This window comes from Balearica regulorum, chromosome 3, assembly GCF_011004875.1.
Source record: "Balearica regulorum gibbericeps isolate bBalReg1 chromosome 3, bBalReg1.pri, whole genome shotgun sequence".
Lineage (NCBI taxonomy): Eukaryota > Metazoa > Chordata > Aves > Gruiformes > Gruidae > Balearica > Balearica regulorum.
This window is the reverse complement of record NC_046186.1, coordinates 119035234-119046472: the sequence shown is the minus strand read 5'-3', so window position 1 is coordinate 119046472 and position 11239 is coordinate 119035234.

Sequence of the window (11239 nt, the reverse complement as noted above, 5' to 3'; positions counted from 1 at the left end):
GGTAATAGAGGGACGTGTGGGATAACCACGAAGACCTGCCTGTCTCACCAAGAACTAGAACAGCAAAGACGAGAGAAGGAAACGAAGGAAAGACAGATGGCTCTCAACTTGTCTAGTGAAGCTCACATTCAAAACTCATGACAAAGGTATTACCAACTCAAGATTAAAAAGTAAAAAATCGTATTTTTCTTTAACCTGATTAAATAATTTAGATTTCCATATGTATTTTTCCATTTGACCTTTTCATGCCCTGCCTTCCATTTTATATACTGTAGACAACTCTCTGCTAGTTTGTCATTTTCAAGCTGTATTGCTTAAAGGTACTGGATCATAAATCACAATGGTGTGTTTCTTTCCGTTTACTGACTGAGGGAGCGCACATCATTTCTGGATTGAATGGTAAGTTAGGTTGCCACAAATGCTTTGGTTTAAGACCTTGACATTCATTCCCTCTCCACAGGCACTTACGTCAGGAAATCATGATTGTTTGAGCACTCGTGGAAAGTAAATGCAAGAAGTGCCCCAGTATGACTAAGGCAAATTCACTGAAAAATATAAGTCCATAGATGTTTTTCAGTACTTTCCGCAACAGTCAGAACTAACAACAAACCAGAAATTCCCTAAATGTGATCTGTGGTGGTTTTTTAATTAAAAAATGAGCAGATAATGACAGTAAAAAAGGTAAAAAACTTGAAGATGTGCGGCTACAGAACCAGAATGTGAATAGGCATGGAAATAAGCCTAGTAGCTGGCTTGAGCTCAGGGGGTTTTTATTACTTTTGCAGATAGTAGTGGCACAGCTGCATTAAAATCTGTCAGTAGGTCCTGTGAGTCTGGCTGGAGCAGGTCTGGAACTTTGACCTCCAGGTTATTGAGTTGTCGCAATCTCTGTTTTCCTTTGCTGAATGAGTTTGTTACTGTTTTTAAAGCTGATGATTACTATATACTAATCTGAAAGGGAATAAAAGATATAGCTACAAACAGCGAAGCTGGCATTTATGGCCAGCACATAAACAATATTATGGTTCTAAGCTGATCCTGGATAGTTACAGGGCTGGAAGTTCCACTTTAAGGCAGCAGGCTCCTGATGAGTGTGCCTCTGCAAACAAAGAGCGGGAGGCACAAAGAATTGAACAGTGAATCTTCCTTGTAGTTTCTGTTTCCCCTTGTTGCTCAGACCCTGAAGTGGAAAGCTTACAAAGTGGCTTGGAAGCTTCTGTTTTTTTTTCTTTTTTCCTTTCCCCAGATGGAATGAAAGTAGCTGTCCAGAGCAGGACATCTGTTAGATTTCTGTATTCAGTTTGAAAGGAGAGGGACTTCTGAGGGCAAAGGCTTTGTTTTGGGGCAGGACTCAAGATAGCGTTTCTGCTTCCTCTTGTTGTTACCAAAAATAAAAAAGTATTATTAAACCAGCAATGTTTGCAACTATGCCAGGGAAGCTGCATTGCTTTCATGGGATTGCACACGTGTAACTACTTGAAACTCAGGGCGGGGAGAACTGAAAGCGGAAGGAGTCCCACTCCCTTTATCGTAGTTACATTAGCTCCAGAAGTCTAACCGGAGTGAGGATTAAGAGAATTCCCTTTCACCACTGAATGGTAGAGAGAGCACCAAAACACTCCCAATGTCTCCAGAGCGCAACTCTGAATTCAAATTTTCTGGGTTTACAGGACTGTTTTCAAGTGACTTCTCTGCCCTTGCAAATAGGTCTTGGAAGTTCGAGGGGACGGGTGGTTGAGTCATTAGAGAGATGTCCGTTTCCCCATGTATTTTTCTAGTCTTTAGGCAGCCCAGAGGAAGGCAGCTATGCTAGATTTTACATAGCTGATGGTACAGGGGTTACTCTGAAACCATCCAATCCCCTTTTGGCTCAATTTATTTAATACTGACTCTACAGCAATTACCTCATTTCTTAAGGAAAATTGTCAAAGGGAGAGGGATAGTCCATGGAGCGTCAGAGAACCAAGACTGTGACACAACTGATTTTCCTTATGACATGTATTTCAGTGTGTACCTGTCTGTTGTAGCCACTTGATCCTCCCTTTTTAATTTTCTCTTGTGTGGGAGATGGTGCTTTGCCCAGCCTTCTAAAGTATAATAATTGTCTGTAAAAATTCAAACTATCAATTCCTGGTTTTGTCCTTGTTAATTTTACGTATGTTCAGCTTTCCATGTTATTCCTGGAAGGACCTAAACGATGTTCATTGATATGTACTAAACTGAACATGGATTGAGTGCTGCTGTGATGAGCTGTGATATAATCTGTTCTGCAAACGTAGGAGTGATAATTGCTGATTTTAAATTTAGAAAGTATTTCGGGGGGGGGGGGAGGGGACGAGTTTTAAACTATGTTTTCTGCAGAACTCACCGAAGTTTTCTTCCTTTTATCTGGAGTTAAAATGAAGATACATGAAGAATAACTCTTTCTAAGATAGGAATCCTATGAGTTATAATCAATAGGAGAGAGATGAAGAAAGAAAAAAATGTCTTAACCTAAAATCTGTAGAGGTTATACCAAACAGAAGAATAGTATTGGATAAAAGTGTCAAAGTACAGACAGAGAACACTATGAAAAGGACCTGGAAACAGGGCATTTGGAGTGGAGAACTCGGACAGCACCATAGGCTAAACTAAAGCCTGAGATGTCTGTTTAAGTAAGAGTCGGAGAGTTCTAAAGCTGAAAATGAAAAGCCTGAATGTGATGTGAAAGAGAAAGGAATGACAAAACCAGGTGCCAAGGACGGGGGTTGGTTAGCAGCCGTATCCCAATAAACCGAAGCAAGCAGGGTGACAAGCAGGAAAAGGGGTAATGTCAAAAGTATCTACTGTGGTTTCAGGATCAGAGACAGAGGAAAACAGATTTAGAGGACAAGGTAAAAAGAAAGCCGATAGGATTTAGCAATAGCTTAGCTAAAGGAGGAATAGGTTTGGGTGTTCTGATGATGGAAGAAAAGAAAAAGTTTGACAGAAGGGAAAGAGATCTAACAAACTTGAAACATTTTTTTTTTGTTAGTTAGCTGGAGATGACAAGGCCCACCTTCGATTCTACTGCTAAAAATGGGAGCTGGGAGTACAGCCAGCAGAGATTTAGATCACTCAAAGGCAAAAATGACTCTTAGAAATACTGAGAATAGGTGATGTCATTTAGGTGAAAGAGACACAGTGCATCGAAAGAACTCCCCTCTGGGCTACAGGAAAAGGAAATTTGTCTTTTCTCAGCTTATTCTGTTAGATTAAGTTGTAGGAGGAGGGGTTATTACTTCTCTTTTCTTTGTTATTATATAGATTGATAGGTGCAATCACCGTAAAGATTAAAAAAATATTATGAAGATAAGATTGGGACTTTGTCAGTGTCTTCCTGGTCACTTGGATAAGTCAAATTTTGGTGAAGGAGAGGGAAAAGTATGCTGTAGATTCAAAAGGTATAGAACTAGTGGAGCAATAGGGATTAGTTCGCTATACAAAACACTGGGAAAGTTTTGGAGAGGGGTTCACTGGCACATCTTCAGTAGCGAAGGCGAGAGGCTGAAAATGAGAGAAGAGTCAGTGTGAAGAGTGGCGCAGGCTGACCCTGTCTGAAATGCAGGGTAAGTTCAGTATTTCTCGGCACTGTGAACAAGGTTGAGTTTTAATGCCCGAGAGGTCAGGGGAAAATAAATTTCCTCTCCCAGAGAGGATGAAAAGCGACTCCTGTGGCTGCTTCTACCTGCCTGAGAGAGAGTAAGTCTGCAGCCATTGCAGACGGGAAGTCAGACGCAGTGCCATGGCAACTGCTAGGAGAGCTAGCAATTCTGTCTCTTCTTGGCCTTTTATGTTACGCTTTTTCCATCCCGTTGGTCTGAAAGGTTGTTTTCTCCCCTCCCTGTTAATTGCTTGCTTTGTTAATAAGCGACTGAAAATGAGGAAAGATGTCATACAAATTGTTAGACAAAGGTAAGAATACACACAGGGCTGAAATCACTTGAGAAGGCATCAACAGCAAAATTGACTTTTTAATGGGCAGATGGGAAAGCATGTTTCTGTTGTTGGAGTAAATATTTTACTATCTAGAAGGAAAAGTTAAGTCCAGCAGTAGGAGTTGTTATTACATATTAATTTAAGGCTACAGCTGAGGAAGTACTTAAGGATATCTGTTTTCTTCAGGTTGGCAGCTTCATATGATACAGCCCATTAGCTTTCGAAGGCTCCAGTGGAGTTCTGTTTGCTTAAAAATATCTTGGGAGTTTTTCACGTTGATTGGCAAAGCTTTTTGTGCCTAGGGGCTTGGCTACTTCAGGGCCTTAATATCCAACTTTGCATCATCACCTCGTAGGGGCATCATTCTTAATACCGAAGAAGCCTGAATGACTTCAGTAAAGGACCTAAAAAGACATGTAATCCTGATGTGAGAGCTCAAACGCCGGGGAACTTAGCACAGGCTGTATTTGCAATGGTTAATTATTTTCATTTTTTTCAAAAGGTGAACCTTACCTTCAGCCCTCAATCTTGAGCTTCCAGCTGTTGAATTGATTATCAATTACGATATAAGACTAGCCCTTCAGAGTCAAACTTATCCAAGAGTGGATGGTGATCAATTTATATTTTAACACAGTTGGATGAAGAATCAGGTAAACGTTTTTAGAACTGCTTATTCTTAAAATAGTATTTAATTGAACGAAGTACCATATATTTAACAAGGAACTTTTTTTTTACCTGTTTCCCTCAATTTTTATGCTTAATTTCCTTCAATTCTTTGAGGGAACAAGGCAACATTTTTTCTTTTACAGTTTTACTGATTGTAGATCCACAGACTGTACATGGTAGATAATTTTTGATGCAAAGAAAATTCACGTATGATGATTATGTAAATGAGTAGTATGGTTGTACAACCTGAGGATGTCCATAGTTTTTAATATGCTTAAGGCTTCACATCTGTCTTTGTGAACTGATGCAAGAATAAATCCTTTGATGATGGAATAACTGCAGTTCACAGAATCAAACCAAATGTGAATTGATTTCACCAATTTGGGAAAGAAAATATGCAGTACAGAAGTTCTTAAAGCAACTTTCCAGTTCAAAAGCGCTTTGGTAAAGCCGGACAGAAAACTAGCAGTAGAACTAAGTGAGATTTTACACTTCCACGGCACATCTGAGCAATCAGCCGGACCTAAGTGTTTTAATATGCATAATCTATTCTGTGGTTTAATGAGATCCTGAGCTATTTGCTCTGAAGATTGTTAGTATCCTGGTGAACAGCCCTTCTGACTTCAGGCATACAGTGAGAATTTGCTTCCGCTTCCAATTCTTCAACTTCTTGGATAGAATTTATTATTTCCCTAAATATAAGCAACTGCTAAAATTCATTATATATTATAGTACCCCTTTCTGCTAGATTTAACTCTGTCTTAAGTGGATTGCACGGTTTCCTCTTGTAATTAAGTGCAGATCAAATATTATATTGCAATACAATATTAAAAACCTAAGAAATGCCCCCTTTTCAGCTGCCGTTCTGAAATTCTTAAAGACAGAATTGCTGATTTATTTTTTTTCCAAAAATCATCTGGTCAATGTAAAAAGTCTATTTTCTTGTAGATGTGATAGTAAAGTTAGAAATATCACAGATGAAATGTGCTCTGTTCTTTCCCACTTGAATGCCATTAAAATTCCTTCTTTGCTTATTTTATGCTTGCAGTGTCTGGGTGATAATGACTTCCTTCAAAGATTTCTGTTGGATATGGGTCATCTGGACACCAGCAAACTTAGATGTTAGTACAACTCAGGGAACAGGAAAAAAATTTAAATCTAGTAGGGGCTTATGTATTTATTTGGCATATGTCTTATTTGATAAGAAAATAACTTTTTTATTTCTACTAACTACTTAGGGTCAAACCAGTCTATGAGAATTACTTATAAAAATTCTCTTGTATGTTTTAAAATTTGATCAAGACAAGCATTATGGACCCAAACCTTTCTTCATATGAACCTGCAGAGTTCCGAATCTAAATTTAACCCATTTAACATCAATCACGTAACTAAGGTTCTTCAGTTAAGCCTCTCTATAAAACTAAGCGAGGGATTAGTTGTTGAGCGGTTTGATCCCCACCGAAGACTTGCATCACCCTTGAAATCACCTCTCTCCCTTTGTTGACCGTAAGGCAGTGCAAGGCAGCCACGCTCCTGATCTAGGTGCCCCCGTTAACGCCTGAAGTTGGGGGATATAAGCTCAGAGGTCTCCACTGCGCTCAATGTAACCAAAACGCTCGGTGTAACTTGGTCCTGGATCTTTGGAGTTAAGTAGTAGGCAAATATTACAGCATTTCTCTGAGTTTGATTCAGGTATGATTAAACTAAGTGTATGTTATTAGTTATCTCAATCTGTATCCTAGGGAGATTTCTTTGGATAATACTGTCACTAATTCTAATTTATCTGGTTTCAAACTGAGTCACTAATTAACATGGTTTCTGAGAGCTAAATTCTGTTTCCCAGCTCTAAGGGTAAGCAGAGGTGAGAAGGCGGCTAGCTTACTACTGCATGCATAAGAAAACAATTCCCATTATGCATACGTGCTGGCTCTGTTCTGCTCAACTCTGCCCTTTACTCTTTTGTACCTTTTTCCTTCCTACGCGGGTGCGATGCAGTGGCAATCGGCCCGTTCTGTCACCAGTGCTTGAGTCAAGCTACAGCGTTTTCTCCAAAAGAACAAAGAGCAGGCATCATACTACTCTTACCTGCATTAGACCTAGCCATTATGAAGTCCTTAATGATGGCAATTTATCAAATTAGCCTTAAAATAATACATACCTTTTCCCAAATGCCATATCAGTAGCGTGCTCTATTTTGGCTGTCTTTGTGAAAAAGTAGAAAGCTTTCTTTAAAATAAAACAGTCTTCCTACCTACCCCCAAAGCTGAAACATGTTTGATATATTGTACGTTTTTGCTTTATTTTATATGGATTGAAAAGTATTAAAATGCACAAAACTGGGTTGCCCTGATTAGGTTCTTAATCTGTAATTTCTTGCAAAAATTGATTATTGCACGTGCAGTCCTGCTCAACAGAGATTCATGAAGACAACATAGCCATGGTTTAGTGTGGGAGGCGGAAAGTGGCTGAGTTTGAGGTCATATGAGAACAGTTACATGTTTCAGTTGAAAAGACTTCTGAAAAGCAATCTGAAATGCTTGTTACGGTGAATTGGTACATATGGAAGATGCATTGCTTTTTGTGAAAACCTGCATTAGTGTTCATAAGTATTATCACTTAAAATACATTTCCTGCTCTGCCCAGCTGATGGTAGTATCTCTAAAAGCATTGAGCAAAGTATAAAATGTAATCAATAGATATATTTATATATGTATGCTTTATATTTTTGTCTCTTTGAGAGGGCAAGCCTTAGGCATAAGAGAGTACTTGCATCTTTGTTATTTTGCACAGCCTTGCGGACTATGCTGACCTAGAAAGTCAGAAGTTGTTCCATCTTCCCTTCTGACAGAAGGAATAGAAAGAAGAAACTTGCTTCCTGATTTAATTGCTTTTCCTACAGCACTGAAGTGAGAAGGAACTTTTCTCCTAGTTTCATTCTGTCTGGCAGCCTCAGTTCCCCTTTAGTTGGAGACCTAGAACCTACTTGGCTTCTACATTTGCAGGTTGTTATCTTTTTGTCGTATTTCTAGATTTTCTAGCTATTGCAATGTTAGCAGTTCTAACGATCTAGATTGGAGTCTCGTTATTCTGGGCATAGTGAAAACAAGTACAAGAGCTAACTTCCACCCCAAGAAGTCTTAAAATGCGATCTCCTCTTCTGTGAGCTTTTCGCTTCCGTAGGCTCCATCTGTGTCAGCACATACCGTGGAGCAGTGGATGTGGATCTGCAGGAACAAACGGGTGGCGTTGCGGGCTCGGCGTACTCGCTGTATGAGTTTTGAAGGGGGAGGGGGGCTACAGCTGGCTAGTGAAGATCTCATGCTGTCAATTAAATGCTTGCTCTTTTTTTGAAGTGCATTTCCAATTTAGTTTCATCTGAAACTAGTCTAGTTTGCGGACCATTTCTGGTGTGCACTACATGAACCAAAGCAGGTAAGTGGGGACAATCTGGAGATTTACTTTGAAAGTGCGTTCTTAAGCAAAATTAACACAGCTATGACTTTTTATGTAAAAGAAGCTGTTGTAGTAGTGCAAACACATTTATCTGTATCCAAGAAGTCATATCCTGAGTTCCTAATCAATCCATGTATCTGGAATCCAGTTGAAACCAGTGGTTTAATACCTTCAAGTGAATTCTTGGTTTCTGTTCTTTTCTGTACTCCAAACGCAGGCCCTAATGACTTACACAAAGAACCCTTGCTTGTTATTTTGTATGACAGTGGCTATCTAGAGCAAACCTCAGGAAACACTGTTACAGCAGAAGGCTGAAACATATCCACATAAATACCCAAACCAGTATTTACTTCTGTACTGCTCCCTTTCCACCCCACACCCCTGAACAATTTTAACAAAATATTTGAGAGTGTCCCCTAAAGCCTCTGGTACCCAACCCATAGCTTAGTGGTTAAAGGCTCAACTTTAACTGATATATCTTCAATCTTTTTAACGTAACAGCAGTTGCTTATAAACTGTAAGACCTAAAGTTGAGATGAAATAGCAGTACATAGTAAAACAAAGATTTCAAAACAGCCGGCTTATGTTAAACGTAATGAAACCGTGCATAAACTTGTCCGGTAACTAGAATAAATACGCAGAAGAAAATATTTCCAATGCTCTTCATTTCTCCCTTTGGTAATTATCGGACACTTTGGAAAAGCAAGAACCGTATCTTTGTGTAAGATCACTTCTTACCGATGGCAAAATTCCTGAACAAGTCAGCACAAAGTGGGTTGTTTTGGGGAAATGGGCGAGGATAGGCAGATAGGTTTCTTTGTTAAGAGATAGTCTCTTGGCTCTACTACTATTGTTGTAGCGTGATTCAGGATAACTGGCCTGCCTCCCAGCCCTGCGTAGCCAAGTACATCGGTGAAACGTGAAAAGCTACCAAAAAGCCTCTAACAAATCATCGTGATAGTTTCGCTCATGGCGCAACAGCAGCTGGATCAAAGAACGAGAGAAGCAGACAGAGCCTCCGCTGTTTTTCCCTCTATGAGGCAAAAGGTAAGAATCAAATGTTGGAAAAAGAGTCAGAGTCAGGGCTTATGCTGGAAATTATTAACAGTTTGCCCTTCCTGAAGCTGCAGATACGAGGCCAACAAGAAGTGAGGAATAATGATCATGTTTACAAAACTGTAGGGTGCTTGTTTCTGTGAGCTCTGTATTTGCTGTTGCTTCACTAATGGAACTATTTCGAGACTGTTGGCTGGCAGAATAAGATACTTTCATTTTACCATCGCTCATGTAAACTTGATGTTCTGCTGATGTTACATTAAGGATAAAATTATCTTTTGCAAAAACAGAATAATATAAGAAAACTCAAATTGATTATATTAACTTCATATGGTAAAATATGGTTTCAGCCATTACAAATTCAATTTCTTTTGAAGCTCACTGTACTGTAGAAACAAAGTTAAAAGTAAATATATGTGACTTAAGGTACAACATGGCTACTTTTTTTTTTTTTTAAGTGCACTATAATCTTGTGATTGGGGAAAATTCTAGTTAATACTGTAGTATTAGGGTCAACATTGCTCCTGTCTCTACCTGCCTGCCACTTGCAGAATGGAGCTCATCACCAGTTCCCCCAGGAAGCTTAGTCAGCTCTGTTAAATAAATTACAACAGTATGGTTTCAAATTGTATGATGAAACTTAACACCTACTCTTGCAGTTAATATAGGGTACAGCCATTTGTAAAGAAAAAAGGGTTGATTTAGATTAGATATTAGAAAGAAATTCTTTACTGTTAGAGCAGTGAGGCACTGGAACAGGTTGCCCAGAGAGGTTGTGGATGCCCCATCCCTGGAAGTGTTTAAGACCAGGTTGGATGGGGCTTTGGGCAACGTGGGCTAGTGGAGGGTGTCCCTGCCCATGGCAGGGGGGTTGGAACTAGATGATCTTTAAGGTCTCTTCCAACCCAAACCATTCTGTGATTCTATTTGGGGAACTGGTAACGCAAATGGCCGAGCAGATTTTGATTATAATGTCAGTGAAACAGTTTAGGTCTCATGAGCTATGGCTCTGCTGGCTTGATTTTTATGAAATCTTAAACTCTCATGCTTTACAAGACTAAATAGAGTGTAAGCATAACCGAATGTGAAGCCATTAAAGCTGCAAAGTTCTACAGTCAGATTCATTTCTTGGCTTAAAGCCCTAGTGCGCAGTTGAAATTTGAGATGCAAGTCTACAGTGACACCAAATGCATCAAACTATATCTGGTGGAAGCTCTGCACATTTTTTTCCTAGTATATGTCAGCTATTCAAACCAGAAACATTTTTCAGGAAGAAGTATATCCATTTGATTTAGTAAAGATTTCACAGGCGCACTTTGGAAATTTTGATGAAGAATGGGAAAAGAGTTAATTGGGTGGTGCTGAAATCGAAGTTCCCCCTCTAATTCCTGTTTTACATTAAAAAAAAACCCACAGCAAAACAAACAAATGAAAACCCCCTCAAAAGCTCAAGTTTTTGAACTAGTCTAGAATAAAAACTTTTTTGATACTAAACATTGGTGTTATTTCCTGCGTAGGCTACCAAGAACTGGATATAGTCCAGTAAACTGGTGGCAATGGCTCAGAAACGGACATAATCACATAATGGTAAAGGCTGGGAACCCACAAATCAAACCTGTAATGGCAACTGATATGGAATCTGGGTTGTGTCATTTTTGCTGTGTATTCCAAGTTTTTCAGTAGCTACCATCTGGAATTAAAAACATTAATAATGATTATGAAATTAGAAGAGTAAAAATCTACAGCAGCTCCTGCAGATATTCTAGCAAAGCTCCTTCCATGGACCCAAGGAAATAGTACTGTACCACGTGTAAAATATTCTCAGAGGTAAACTGTTTATTTTGCTTTAATTGATTTTCCTTTTATATATAGAAAATGTATTTTTTGTAAGGAAGAAACAGTTGTTCAGAGCCTTTAAAATGGCTGAGGGGGAAAGATGAGTGCATAGTTCATGTACTGTTTGCAGCCCATCATCCTGCCAAGAGGGAAGGTTCAGAGGAAAGGAAAAAAAAACCCACCAACACCTGTACAGTTCAAAAGAAGGTGCTGGGATGTTAAACGAGGAAGAAGTAGAACTTGTCTTCCATAGTTTGAAATCTGGAATGTT